Source organism: Halichondria panicea, chromosome 7 (genome assembly GCF_963675165.1).
Source record: "Halichondria panicea chromosome 7, odHalPani1.1, whole genome shotgun sequence".
NCBI classification, from domain to species: domain Eukaryota; kingdom Metazoa; phylum Porifera; class Demospongiae; order Suberitida; family Halichondriidae; genus Halichondria; species Halichondria panicea.
In genome coordinates this window covers 6053022-6062874 of record NC_087383.1, presented here as the reverse complement: position 1 = coordinate 6062874, position 9853 = coordinate 6053022, and the positions used below count along the sequence as shown (strand labels likewise).

The 9853-nt window shown below is 39.5% G+C and overlaps 1 protein-coding gene and 1 long non-coding RNA gene across 2 annotated transcripts in view; one reads left to right on the top strand and one right to left on the bottom strand.

Annotated features, from left to right (window-relative positions):
• LOC135338505 (splicing factor 3B subunit 4-like) overlaps window positions 1–9853 on the top strand; it is a 166848-nt gene that overhangs the window by 94080 nt on the left and 62915 nt on the right. The gene's annotated exons all lie outside the window — the stretch shown is intronic.
• LOC135338648 (uncharacterized) lies at window positions 7099–8691 on the bottom strand. Its single transcript, XR_010395694.1, has 3 exons — window positions 7392–8691; window positions 7269–7337; window positions 7099–7213 (listed from the first exon to the last, which is right to left on the bottom strand). It is a non-coding gene; the product is annotated as an uncharacterized LOC135338648 (long non-coding RNA).

Below are 9853 nucleotides of genomic sequence, written 5' to 3'. Positions count from 1 at the left end.
GTGGCTTAGCCTCGATCCCAGGCTGTATGGCAAGCGGTTTGTAACATAAATATTATTATGACGTTGACGTCCTTTACAGCATGACGTGGGGCCTTACGGCCGTCACGTCATGCTGTAAAGCACGTCACGTAATAGCCTCGATTCCAGGCCGCTTGGAATCGAGGCTAGCACGTAATGGATGCGCAAAGTGGAAAAGGTATGTGCAGGGGCGTAGGGAGGGGGAGGGCTTTGGGGGCTGGAGCCCCCCCTTTCTCTGCAAAAACTACACTAAGAGCCCCACCTTCTCTGATGAGTCTTCAGCCTGGGAATTACTGGTATAGATTAGTGGCAGACAAACAGCATGTCCAAGAGCTAGCTATACTATACTAGTAACTTTGATTCTTTAGTGCAACTAGCTATGGCTAGCTAGCTAGCTAGCTTTAGCAGTATTATTAATTGAAGCAAGGTGTGGCTATTTCTTGCACATGCGCAATGAGCCATTAATTAGGGGGTGTGGCTTCCGGTCACCAAAAATTTCGGCGCTCAGCCCCCCCTTCCTCAAATTCCTGCCTACGCCCCTGATGTGGACCCCTTGGAGCACGAGTGTTACTACAGTTTATACATGGTGGCTGGATGTCCCTCTATATCAGAGACTGTTAACTCTCTTTCCTGATGTCATGGTGTTGTGATGATGCAAAAGGTGTAAGCGGCTCAACTTTAAATCATAACCGTTGATGTACAAACAGACAGTGGAAGCCTTACTCTCAACTCTTCACAAGTGCAGTGCAGTTCATTTTTCCCCTCAATCATCACAACACTGATGTATATACTAGCATTGGTGAATGTGCTATTTGGCTGGTTATTAATCTCCTTGTGGAGGAAAATGCAAGTGCCCTGTGAAGAAACCTTTTACAGTAGCTTTCTCAACTGAAGGCAGAGCCTCTAAAATCGGCTCCCTCTCTGACTACACAAGACTGTGGTGATCTGAATGATCCACGGAGGAGAACTCTATCATGAGGTGGGTATAAAGTATATTATGTGTGTACAGTATCATCGACTCTCGCTATTCTGGCTCTCTGAAGTACGGCCACCTCAATAATTATACCCGCCATTTGGTTTGGCACGGATTGCTAGCTATAGTTGTTTATACTACCACACTTGCCCTGAAATGTATACCTGCCAGTTCTGGCTGCCCCTAACTATATGTGATATAATATACGTTTTTATTTTTATTACGGCCGGATGTGACGTTTTGGGTGTAGTTTGGCAGACAAGAGCATTATCTTTGCACCGTAAAATCATGCAGTCATTAGATTCGAGGTAGGGTCGTTTTAGCCGCGGCTATTTTCTGAAATGTGGCTACCTCGCTATTCTTGCCAAGCTCCACTGTCTAAGTGTGGCTGGATTAACAATGTATGTGTATGGCATTGCATGCATGTGTGTGTGCAAATTAATAAAGCGTGTTTTATCGTTGTGTTTTCCATTCAGGTTTTTGAGTTGATTGAGTCATAGATTGAAGAGTTAGAGGGATAGGAAACGGAGTGGTGCACGTGATGATTTTACATTGAATCTGCAGTGGAGCCTCGAAAATTATCCGCGTTACTCCCTATGAACGAGGCTATTAAGCACATTTTTGCCGGGTAACTCCCAAAGCTGTGTTTCTTCGAGAAATCATCTCTTTCAGCAACTTATAACACGCCTATAGTCCATGAGCCACGTGTAGTACTTGCTAATGACTGACCACACCCAGTAAAAAGAGACTTTCCAATAAAGTTATATGTTTCCAAGGCTGTTTTAGAGCTATTGGATCATATAACGTGTAAGCGTACACGTTATATGATCCAATAGCTCTAAAACAGCTGGTTATGACTACTACAATAGGTATAGACCTTGAAATATAAGTGAGTTGCACGGACTAAGCACAGTTACTTGTAGTTTATTTTATGCACTGCATGGGTGTAGAAATAGATATTGTTGTGATGGCCTCGATTAAACTGCAGCGTATATAGCGCAGATGTTACTCGAGATACCAACCGTTTCCTATCCCTATAACTCTTCAATCTATGATTGAATTAAGCTGTTGAGATGCATGGTAATGTGCGGCCATTATAATAATAATGCTGTATCCAGCGTGAGTTTTTAAGCCGTGGCTATTTTCTGAAATAGCAGCTTGCCTGATAGAGTGGACATGGTCACTAGGTAGATTGTTGTGTTAAGATCTATACGCTTATATATAATTATAATTATGCTTCGATCAAGTCCAGCTCATGCAGTAACGATTGGTCTATAGATACAATATATTTAATCTGCTATAATTTATTTATACCTTTTACAGGAAGCTAGAATTATATTAGCTGTTCCTGGTATAACTGCATGATCACCCTTGCTGAATGGAATTAACCTCATGCACAGACTGTCAGAGCTCACTTCACTTTGCATGGTCCAGTGATAGCTATACATACACGAGCTGATAGCACCAGATTCTGTGATGGCAGTCCTAATTGGCCACTTTGGTCCACTGCGCATGCACTGTGTAAAAGCTCATAGCCATGGCAGCAGAACCTAATTTCATATACGCACCAGATTCTAAATTGAAGTTGGCCACTTTGGTCCACTGATCCATCAGCCAATTATGTATACCAGGTCTAAGATTTGTTGATTCACCTTATAGCTGCTACAATACCATGCATATGCACCCTCAATAGCCTTCACTCCTTTTTAAGACTTATTGTATCCAATATAAATGGAAGTGTTAGAACTAACGGTTCTTAAGAATACTCCAGGTAATAAAGATAGAGAAAGAAAGCAAAGCAAATCTGAGTACCTGAGTTTCTTTAAAGTGGTTTGTCAGATAATTATTATGATATTGTTGAAATTGGTGTATAGGACACTACCAACAAGAAACGATAATCTGTCGTTTAATGCAATTATATATACACAAGGATAATAATTATCGGCAACTACTAAAGCTATATAGAAATCCTGGTAAGACTGCAATGTTATGCTATATTTTTAGCTCATAAAATTAATGTTCACTCTGGAATAATAAACTGTATAGTAACTGAACTCTAAACTCGTTGAACCTATTATTTTACTTATAAATTATTATTATGTATATTTTATCCTCACGTGATTTTTGTGTTTAAGCCATGCTAGCCTCGTTGTTCGCCTAACTGTTATAAAAGCGAAAAATCGGCCTGGGATCGAGGCTAATGCCATGCATGTGTTTTCTGAAATAAGATTTAATTTGTCACTGGTGTCTCAGAACTAACTATATAGCTAGCTAAAGCTTAGCCTCGATCCCAGGCCGAGTTTTCACTATAACGGTTAGGCGAACAACTATAGGCCTGGTCCTATATAGTTGTCAGCGCATGCTTAAAATTTTCATTGTATTAATTTTGTGTCGGCTAATTAACCAATAATACATTGTATAGAAAATTCGCAGATACTGTATGCCGGTGGAAAATTTCGAGGTGTTTTTTAATTTCGCGTTTTTTGTGGGTGGCTGCATGCAGAACACGAAAATTAGAACCCGTGGAAGGCTTCATATGCGCATGCAAGATAGGTGCCACAACACCCTACTACCCGCGAAATGTTCTAAATATTGAAAATTTTCCACCCGTATGGTACGTATAGTATACACATTATAGGGAGCTGCTTCACAAGGAGAGTTGCCAGTTGTGCTGCAGCATGATTATAGTGACCCAGCTAGGGCATGTAACTTCATGGATGATGATTGAATGCCTCAAATTATGAAGGTTTAGCAGGCTACTGGACCTCTCTGATATTCTAGACCTCTATTTGTAACTCATAATTTATGTTTGAGAAAGGTAGATTCTCTTCATGGCTCTGAGCTGCCAGAAACAACACTCGAATGAACAGGTATACATATACACTCCAGTCCTGTGAGTATAGGAAAGATTACCAAAGACAAAAAGAGAGCTTCAACCTTACCTCACACTGTCCAGTCTCCTCCCTTAGTAGAAAAGAGGAGCACTGTTGGGATAGCTGGATATTACCATTGCTCTTGTGCAGAGAAGTATAGACATTCTATTAATATATGTGTACATGCGATGTAAATTAAATGTGTCGTATTAAACAGGTCATTGTCAATCCCTCTGATGATGGCACCACCAAGTCCTCTAGCTCACATGCACTCTTCACTTCATCCACCATAAAATAATTATACCAATGATGGATCTAGATCTTTCCAAACAAAAATGACTTGATATGATAGAACCACACAACAAATCTGACCTTGACGAGCTTTAATTGTCAAGATTTGTAGCCTCTTCACTTGTTCTTCTGTCTTCAGAATAATGTTTTCTATAATTATAATTAAGAGCCATTCCAATCGATTAATGATAAACGGGATACTGACTGCTAGTACGATAGTACACGAATATAAATGTGAACAAAAATATCCATTAGTTTAATTTTTAGTCTACTTGAATGACTGGCGCATGCATGCGCAGACAACTAGTGCAGGCCTATACAGGGGCGGATCCAGGATTTAAGAAAGGGGGGTTCTTATAGTACTTTCTCGCGGACAAGAAATTCACCCGGCGCGCAGCGCCGAAATTTTTGAAGACCACGCCCCATTTTGACGTGCCACGCCTACTAATTAATCACTTTCTATCTTCAAAAAATTTGTAACACAGGAGAGATGGTTTTGTGACTGGAGGAGAGATAGTACTGGTGAAGAGGAGACTTGGCTGTAGACGTGTAGAACTTAACCATCAATTTATTAATGATTATAGCAATTATACATGTAAGTATGCAGTGTCATTCAATATGCAGTGCCATGCACTCTCCCTTACCTGAAACTTTCCTCTTCTTAAACCAAGGATTCATGGCTATATATAATAATTTATCACTTGACCACGGTGCAAATCAATGTGGCTGCAGTAGCCAGCCCCACCCTCTACTTGTTATGCAGAGAGAACCAGCCCCACCCTTTTATTATACAGAGAGACCCAGCCCCACCCTTTTATTATGCAGAGGAACCAGCCCCACCCTTTTATTATACGGAGAGAACTTTGTACGACTTTGTCAGTACAGTTAGCTAGACTTAGTAATGTCAAGACTAGCTGGAAGGGTAGTTCGTACGAACCCAACGAACTACCTCTGGATCCGCCCCTGCTATAGTTGTTCACCTAAACGTTATAAAAGCGAAAACTCGGCCTGGGATCGAGGCTAGCTATAGTATAAAGCTACGACAATTCAGATGTAGATTAAATCTGGAATGTACCTTGCCATGTCTTGAACATGCACACGCATACATTGCATGCAAAACAGTTTTTTTATGCATGAGTCTATAATCTATACATGCACACGATTGTATTGGCCGCATCTCATTTAACACGCAGGAAGAAACATCAATGATCATTAACTCTATCTGCTGCCATTGACTATAAGTTGGACTTACTATTCCTCCTATTAATTTTTATCTTTACACTATTATACTTGTAATAATTTATACACTTGTACACCTATCCCTGGTGGTGTGTTAATTGTTATTAATTGTTGTAACATGCATGATATTACTACATGTTTTACTTCATTGAAAGATATTTTCCCCGTCTAGCATGCAGTATGCAAGGATATCGGGTACACTTACCAGTACTATAGGTTTTGCGTTATTGTTGAGAATTGATTATTTAATAAACTGATTAAATTCTCTGATTATATAAGCATGTAACGCGAACATTTATATGCAAGATTAACGCATGCATGCATGTATGCTGCAGAAAGGCTGCACTATTCCGCGAAAATTAAATCTGCGAAAACCTTTCTATTAAACAGTCATCCTGCGAAGTTTATGTATACCCACTATATACGATGCTGCTCGTAAAAAATTTATTTTTGGTACATGTATATTGAACTGTACTTATAGTATATATTTATAATTATGCATGCTATAGCTATTCTTTTATGCTCAAGTTAACAGCCTATATTAATTGCCTCCAAAACACGGCATATAGGCCCCATGTCGTTGCACAAGTAACACAAACTAATATAATGGCCATAATTTATGCATATGACCTCTATCTATTAATTCTACAATAATAGGAGATAATTACCCACCATGCAGTACTTCCGGGCCTACAAAATATGTTTATACTATAATTATGACTCGTATATTGACCTGTATTTCAAAACCTCCCTATTATTCTAGCTCATAAATGTTATAAAAGTGCCTATTATCTGTGCAATCTGTTGAAGGTGTGCATGCATGTGCTCCATTTATAGGATGCTTATACGGTCTCACCAAAGAAAGTTTTAGGCATTATCAAACTGCCCGTGTTGGTGAATCCTGCTGCATGGGTAAAATATTCGTGGTCCGGCTATATACTGTAGCAACTGCTGTGTTGACAATATTTTTGTATGTCACGTTCTAAATAGAGGTCAAACTATAGCCTCTATAGAGAAACAATGATCAAATTAATATGCAACACCAGCAAGACTTCAACATAATTTTTCAACCTCCAAAATTAGGCTTTAAAAGTGTCACCTTAGATCGAATAAATATATACGGTATCATCCTTTTGATATTCGTCAAAATATTAATTATGCTTGATCAGAGGCTGCTCTTGTATAAAGCCCACACTCAAATAGTAGCCTCTAAAATTAATCCCCATCTTCAGTGCAATAAAAGCTGCTCTCAAATAGTAGCCTCAATAAACTTTAACCGTAATCACCTCTGAGTCATATTGATACTGCAGTGGTATCTACAGTAGCAGCTTGTTAGTGCAGACTTTCACATGGCAGACTTTGAGTTTGTGCAGGTGAAAAGAACTTACCTGCTAAACCACTTCCTGTTTGCCTTCAGAAAGGAACTGGTATGCTATAGCACTGTTAAAAAAAGGTTGTTCAGGAAACAACCTTTGGGTTGCTCATACACTGGTTTAAATCGAACAACCCTGGGTTGTTAAGTGATACAATCTAAGGTTGTTTCCAAGACAATCAATGGCTGTTTCCAAGACAATCAATGGTTGTAACCAAGACAATGTTTGGGTTGTAATAACGACAACCTACAGTGTTTAAACTACAGCAGTAGCCCCTCCCTCCCTCCTCCCCTCCCCTCCCCTCCCCTCCCAGTGTACGCCTGACCATTTGAGAGCAAAGAAATTATAATAACAAACAAAAGCACAGATCACAATTAAAGCATACGCATAGTTACTGCGTCATCTTGAGAGCTATTATAGGAGTCACTTTCTTCGATGTCTCTGACCTACACAATAAGAAGAAAATAAAACTACATGTGTGTTTCAAGAATAGAAACTTACATGTTCGTGTGAACTTGAAATTGCTTGGTGCGTTACACCTCACCCTCAGCTCACGTGACAGTCACGTCACTAAATAAAGTGAGAAATGAAGTATTACAATAATTATACAGATTTACAACATACCCCTCAGCATCCATATTTGATTCAGCACTGCCAGTAGATGCTTTATCAGCAATCACTTTCTGGGAGCACTCCTTCTACAGCTACAAAATGGCACAGCATCAATAATAATAATTATTAAGAGTTGGTTACCTGCATGAGCAGGGGGTCTCCAAGCAGTAGTGCAGCTTCTTCATTTAACCAGCTTCTTCATTATAGACACATGCAAAACAACTCCTTTGTGAGTACTTGTACTTAGCTTCTTTCTGCCAGGAGCTGAAGTTACTGGCAAGCACAGCTGCCTTGCAATGAAGTTGGTGCTAGGTAACCGTGGAATGCACATGTGCATTATACTATACTAGTACTTTGAACCCAAACTCCAAACACTACATGTAAGTTACACAACCTTTACCCACTATGCAACCTGTCCCACTATATATGCAACCTGTATGCAGTGCTGCAGTGTCTACTAATATTCTGACACATGCAAGCTAAGTTAGTAACTTACTATAGATGCTTTGGATATCTAAATGTAGAGTCATTTCAGCTCAGAACTAAACAAGTAACAGGCTATACAGACACTTCATTAATTATAGTGATAACTGCAGTATAGTTGATGCATGTATAGCGCCAGAAGTGTACACTTGCAAAGCAAAACTTGATGATGTTCACATGGCAACTAGATCTATGGTACTCTGTAATTATAATGCAGCTGAGAACCATGATAAGATGTGCAACTTGTTCTGAAGTGATTATTGCAGCAAACTTACAACCAGGGTTGTTACACAACAACCAGGGTAGTTAACACAACAACCATATAAACTCAGGGTTGTTATCACAACAACCTATTTAACTAAGGTTGTTACCTGAACAACCTTTTTTTAACAGTGTATACTTATCAAAGAGTTGTCCCAGCGTAGAACTAACCACAAATTACATTATGCGTGGATGATGCCAAACATTTGGTCACGACAAGCAGCCATAGATGTGTTTGTAATTGAGTCTGCATGGTAACATTAATAAATAAGCGCGAATATTAATTTGTGACTTGTGCATTCTTATCAAAGAAGAGTTATTCCGTGCGTGAGATTCTTTACGCACGGTTAAAAGTAGCCCTTTCTAAAGGCAAAAAAGGAAGCGGTCTCATTTTACTGGAGCGTTAGTAGACGTAATGAACACCTTTCTGGTCTCTCGAATTCTAATTGCTAGCAAAATATCGTATATAGCTGCAGCCTCTTCTGATCAAGTAGTACGAGTAACAAGCAATGGCAAGGCTTCTAATTGGCCCTTGCCTGTGTTTGTTATGAGTGTTCTTAATCCCTTATACGAGTAACCTAATCGTTTATGATGCCGTTCTCAGCAATTTTAATAATATTTTTAGCCGCAGCTGTTGTTTGAACCCTGTGCAAATACTGATCCGTATGTGATACGCTTTTAATTACCCCGGGCGGCCCCGTAAACCCAAACCAGTTAGACCATTATTATGCCTCGGTGCGCATGCATGCGCAAGCGAGGTATACGTTTGTGTGTCTATGTGTGTGTAGACTGCAATCAAGTGCAAGTAAGAGTTTCTATATAGGCTTCTATATATAGTCATGTTTACTTGGATTTTAATTCGTGGATTTGCAAAATAATGCTTTGTTCTCGAGTTACGCCTAGTTTTGCTTACTTGGAATACCATTGCAGTCTTTTCAGAAGCCGGGCACGTAGCCAAACTTATTTACCGAGTGTTGCTACTCTACTTAGTAGTTAGCTCTGCACTAGAATGCTAGCTATTGGTAGCTGCATTATAAGAGTGAGAAGAGAGCTAGCTGCAAGGCTCTGTTGATGCAGCCATTAATTTTAGACTTGAACTTTTGGCATCGATTGTTTTATTGTTTAACAATAATCATGGTCAATCATTACCCACTCTAAGTTTGCATGCAGCAAAATCAAAAATGTTCATCATGTGTATAAAAGCTATTAGTAGCTTTATGTTATGTAGCTTTGGCATCTCCATCGAGGCATCAGCACCTGCGGTGCTTTCATTATAGTATTGACTAATTTCATCACATTAAAATTAATTATGGTTGAATTATCTTAATTGTTTCAGATTCACATCATAAGCTTATTAGATGGAGAATCGTCACTCATGGCTGCATTGACAGCTACAGTAGGCTGGTGACTTTCTTGAAGTGTTGTGGCAATAATAAATCGCCAACAGTGTACAAATTATTTTTGTGTGCAGTTCAAAAGCATCAGCTGCCATCTCGTATATAAGAATGGACCAAGGTGGGGAAAATGTATTGGTCGCACGTCACATGTTAGAAAAAAGAGGACATGATAGGAGGAGTGTGATTGTAGGAGCCTCGGTCCATAATCAACGCATAGAGCGACTATATGGAGGGACATGCACCGCTGTGACTATTCTCTTTTACAAGCTGTTTTACTTTATGGAACAAGTGGATCTATTAGACTGTTTGAATGAGACGCATCTGTATTCCCTT